The sequence below is a fragment of the Ascaphus truei genome, chromosome 17 (genome assembly GCF_040206685.1).
Source record: "Ascaphus truei isolate aAscTru1 chromosome 17, aAscTru1.hap1, whole genome shotgun sequence".
Taxonomy (NCBI): domain Eukaryota; kingdom Metazoa; phylum Chordata; class Amphibia; order Anura; family Ascaphidae; genus Ascaphus; species Ascaphus truei.
In genome coordinates this window covers 29472261-29478202 of record NC_134499.1, presented here as the reverse complement: position 1 = coordinate 29478202, position 5942 = coordinate 29472261, and positions in this window count along the sequence as shown.

Here is a 5942-nt window from a genome sequence, read left to right as displayed (position 1 = left end):
GACTATATTAGGGCCCCACTCATACGGCGGGTTAGGTTCCAGACCGCCGCCGAAAAGTGAAAATCGCCAAAAAGCGGAACATAACCTTTTTTTTGGTGCAGAGCGCACAAATGCTATATTCACCTGCGACATCGCGTCCCTCCTCCTACCTACTCCTACTATGTCCCAGAAAGCAGCATTCCGGAAGCAAACGCTGGCGAGCCGAGAAGGGATTGGGGCGGGAACTGAGGAAGAAAGGGGTAGGGGACACGAGCATGAGCCTGCGTGTGTGGAGAGCTTGGGCTGCATGATGCAACGCGGCGTGTTGCAGGGGGGGGGGCAACGGACGCTGGGGTGTGCGCACCAAGCACTGAGTCAGGAAACATTTATTTATAAAACCGCCGTATTAGCGGAATGCCGAAAAGCAGGGCCCTACTGTACAAGGTTTCTTTGTTCGCCGATAATGTGTTACTACTATCTCTCCCGAATCCGAAAACATCCGTCCCAGAACCTTTTAGAGAAATAAAGGACGTTGCTACATTGACAAACTTCAAAATAAAGAACACAAAATCCGAGGCCCTGAGCCTAAATATCCCGGCCACCCAGCAAGCTGAACTGAAACGACGAAGCACGTAGTGCGAAACGCGTAGAGGTCACGGAGGCCTGCTACGTGAATCTTCATTGGTGGAGAGGTAGACCGGCAGAGGGAAGGAAATTACAGCAGATGGAACTTGATGGTCCAAACCTGGTACACCTACTCCTGCGGCTGCATTTCATAACGGTCACCTACTCACACATCTGTAGCTAGTTGTAAGTTTATTTTAATGCTACTTTTATTGTTATATTGTTATTATTGATGTTATGTTCAGTCTTATCGTGGGACTGTTCTATTTTATTTTATAAAAGTATACCGATTCTCTGATTCTTTTTGTTGAACTGAAACAAGGTTTTAAAATAAACTGGGATGTGGAGAATCTAAAATACTTAGGGGTCTACATTACAAAGCATTACAAGAACGTATATGAGCAAAACTACTAGCTCAAAAAATTAGAGGATCTAAAAAAAATTTCTAAATTACCCAGTATCGTGGTTAGGAAAAATGAATATTTTCCCGAGAATCTTATATTTCTTCCAAGTACTGCCAGGTATCTGTCCCACGTCAAATAATTGGTGACCTATGAAGGTGTGTGTCCAGGTTTGAGTGGGGTACGAAAAAGACCAGAATCAAGCTAATAACCATGTAGGACCCATTTCTGGAGAGCGGTCTGGCCTTACCCGACTTTTTGGCGATTTTGCAGAGCAGCGAGACAAGGTCATTTGCTTTACTGATCACTAAAAAGGCCGTAAAGAAAGAATGGAAAGAGGTGATGCACAGGTAACAGGTATTTCAACTCTGGTTTCCAGCTGCCAAAAGACATAGGAAACATGATGCTCACCTAGTTATCTCCCACTCGCTAAGAGTATGGGAAAAGGTCCATAAACTTCTCTTCAATCCCCTCCCCGTTAACAAAGTTATGAGGAAACTCCTAGTTCCCAAGTGGCGAATCTAAAGGTTAATTTCCCTTGTGGAGGCAGAAAGGAGTAACAAGTTGTAGGAACCCTATCAAGTACTCAAACCTCCAATCTTTCCAGGACCTACAGTACATGGGAACTTTGGACTCCCTAATAAACTGTAGACACTTTGCAGCATCCATAGGAAAGAGTTAAAAACAAAAACGACTAGAACCACGACTGTTTTCGAGACACTTTATTATAATTTGGAAAATAATCTGTTATTTCTCTCTGTTGTATAATTTACTGACGGAAGGGAATATGGAAGAAAAGAATAAATGTGCGCAGCGATGGGAAAGGGACCTCGGCACGGAGCAGGGTGGGGACGATTGGGGAGTCATTTGGGAAAGGATATCCAAGTCCTCCATATGCTAGGCCAGGGGTGCTGAACTCCAGTCCTCAAGCCCTCCCCCGACCCCTCTAACAGGTCAGGTTTTCAGGATATCCCGACTTCAGCACAGGTGGCTCAATCAGTCCCAGCTTCAGCACAAGTGACCCAATCAGCCCCAACTTCAGCACAGGTGGCTCAATCAGTCCCTGCTTCAGCACAAGTGACCCAATCAGTCACAGATTCAGCACAGGTGGCTCAATCACAGGCTCAGTCTTTGACCGAGCCTGTGATTGATCCACCTATACTGAAGCTGGGATATCCTGAAAACCTGACTTTTTGGGGTGGGTGTGGGGCTTGAGGACTGGAGTTGAGCACGCCTGCGTTAGACATGAACGCATTAAAGAGATGAACATCAGAATCCTACACACAATCTCGCAGGACCACTCCCCAGATTGCGGGAGGGAGTGCGGAGAGGTAGGGGCACATTCCTTCATATCTGCTGGGCGTGCCCCAAGGTTAGAAGCCCCTGGAGAAAAGTAAAGAGATGAATTAATCAGATCACGCAGTGCAGCATCACACGAGATCCGTGGTAGTTTCTGCTGCTTAAAGCCATTGAGGGCTTGGATAGACAAATTGCCAACCCACATCCTATCAGCTACAAAATGCATGATAGCCAGTTCATGGAGGGAAGAAGAACCCACCTACTATAACACAGACCGATACTAAAATCTGGGACATAATGATGATGAAAAAGTTGTTACATGACACTGTTCTTAAATGTCAGCAAGTATGGGCCCCACGGATTACATTTAAAGGGGGGTTGGCAGATCCGAGGCCATTGATAAACAACATTATTAACCCCTGAATGGGAGACAAAAACCACCCACAAGCATATTCCTGGGTTGTCGGACTACAGGCTTAGAATCCCCAATAGGAATCCCCGCCTCTAAAGTACACTCGGACTCTCCCTTGTATGCATACCTGTGAATGTACGAAGATGTTAACAGCCCGGTGCTTACTGTATTTCCTGAAGTGGGAAGACTTGGTTCCCCACCCAATTTTGTTTTCTGTATCCTCCCACCCTGTCATATTACACTTGAAACTCAATAAAAAAAGAAGTTTAAAATAGTTTGACATCTGTTTCTTGCTGACTGACCCCCAATAAATTGTCAGTTTATCAATGAAAAAGTAAACACACAAATCAGGCGACTTTGCCTTTTAAAGCAGCGGTCCAGGCTGTCATTTTTATTCCCCTTTACTATCTGCATCAATACAATCCACACAATGATAAATAATTAGCTAAGTTGCCGATCGATCCGTTCCCCTGTGATCGATCGGCGAAGATTCGGCTCAGGAGTTTACTAAATGGCCGTCAGTGCAGCAGAAGAGGACCAAAGATGCAAAGTTCTGTGGGGAAGATCATGTAATCATCCCGTCACTAGATACAATTGGTGCACTGTTGGAGAGAGGGCCGGGCTCAAAAACAGGTGTGCCAGAGCCTGTTTCAGAATAGTTAGGGGATGTGACTTTGTAAATGGTTGCTATAGAAACAAAAAATGCTTGTTATATTATAATACATTAAACATGTAATTCTGAGTTGTTTTTATTTTAAATGCTACCAGTATTTTCTCATATTACAAAACTGAGTTATTAAAACACACACACGTAGGATATAGCTATGTCTGCAGCTTTAAAAAATCGGAAAAGTATTAGATTACTGTAACATTATTTTATCTGGCCTCCCTGCCTCACATCTCTCTCACTTACCATCCATTCAAAATACTGCTGCAGGAATCCGTGTCTGCTTCTGATCTCCTGAACTCTCTCTGCTGGCGTCCTATTATTCCCCATATAAACTGCAATATTCTTCCCCTTTCTTTTAAGGCTCTAAACTCCTCTGCCCCCCATATATCTCAACTCTGATCTCTCGTCCTACTCGTCTCTTGCGCTCGATCCAAGGATTTTTCATCTTTGCATCTTTCACATCGTAAGCCCCTTTCACTCATCTCTCCCTCCCTAGTGGAACCCTCTTCCACTCAATATTCGTCAAGCTCCATTTCTTTCTATTTTTTTTCACATATGCATGGCCAATTCTTTCCCCAGCAGCATGCTCCTTACATGGAGAAGCGCTGTGAATATATATTTGTTTTACATTTTTAAAGCCCAGCTAAGATCTCACCTCTTCAAAGAAGCATCTGATGATATTATTTACACCTACACTGCTGACTCCAGATGCACATCACCTCCCAGATTTGCATTTTTAATAAATACACTTTTACTCCTACAGTGTCTATAAGTCTCTCAATATACCTCCTAAATTGTAGCTCTTCAGGCTGGGAAATCCCTCTGCCTCGTATTCCAATTTACTTCCCGCTCTTCCTGTTTTTATTTCCCTGTATCGTAAACACACACACACACACATATTGATGCTATATAAATACAATTATACATACTCACATTTAATTAATTTTGGAACATATGTCCTGAAAAACAGAAACATTACATTGTAACCTGCCGTTCCTTGTGGAATTCCCTCCCTTATCCTGAGCTTTTTTTTTTATAGGTGCAACAAGGAATCATGCATTTTAAGAGATATATTCTTACAGCGGAGGACAAGGTTTGTTTGTTATAGACTGTTCTCACACTTAGAACTAGAGAGCTGAGCAAACATCAAAAAGAAGAAAATACGCTACAATTAAAACAACTCCCTAATTTGTCCCAATTACAGGGCACATTTGGATAAATGTGCTCTTTTCTCCCTTGTAAAACCTCCAAACGGCCTAAGAAAGTAGAGGAATGTTAGACAATATAATTGCACTGTGATTAATTAGGAGACCCATAATTAACACAACTGCAGCTTCTTTGAGTCTCTTACTGTGGAAAAAAAATGTTTTATTATTGTCAAATTTCAATAAACCTTATGTTCTGTACAGTGAATCTTACCTTTCTTTTCTGTGATGTTGTTCTCCAGAGGTATTTACTAGTAATTATTATTATTATATAAGACTTATATGAGCACAGCTGCAATTGCTTGGCTAGAAATAATTGTTTTCTTGCATAATGGCTTAATCTCTATAATAAGAGCTGCATAATTCCAGTATATATGTCAGGCTCTACATTTTTTGGGGTGACATTGTAGGGTAAAGAAATAAATTAGAGGCCTCCATGGGAATGCAGAAAAGTAAAACACAATTGGTTCTTATAGGGTCAATCTTCCTAGGACCAAAGTGTACTAATGGCACTAATCTGTTTAAAGGGTTACATGTAGGAGATAGATGCCTTCTTTTACCACAATATGACACCTATAGAGGCAGTCCTCGGTTATCCGACACAATGCGTTACTCAAAATGGCGTTGTAAAGCGAAACATTGTAAAGCGAAACGTTGTAAAGCGAAACACGTTTTCCCATAGGAACACTGTTTAAATGAAAGGTTCCATTCCTGAAGGCATTTTTAACACTAAAATACACCAAATATTTTACGCAGGCAATAAGATATGCAGCACACACATAAATTATATAGTGTATATACTGTATTATATATATAATATAACATAATAAATAATATATTATATAGTATAATATAATATTATATATATGCTCTAAAGACGCTTTGCTACGTTGTTTATGTGTATGTGTGTATATATATATACACATACACATAAAAAAGGTTGCAAAGCGTCGTAAGTGCGTTGGATAAGCCGTTTTGGCGTTGTAAAAATGAACATAGGTATGCATTGCATAGCGTTGGATAAGCCATTCGTTGTAATGCGCAGCGTTGTAAAACGAGGACTGGCTGTACATGCCGTATGTTACAATAATGTTTTCAAAGTAGGTTTGTAAACATGGTGAGCTGAGAATTGGGAGAGGTTTGATTTCCTCTGGCTGCTCCCTTGTATGTGATGTCACTGTACTTTCAACAAGAGTTTGCACAGGCAAAGTCCCATCTCCCTTATCTTTATTGGTTCTCTGATAAGGACAGGGTGGGTGGGATAAGGGGAAAAAAAACCACTTGATTGACAAACACTTCCCCATTCAGAGGCCCTCTTTTTTTGGCAAAGAAACAAGCATCCAGAAATGGGG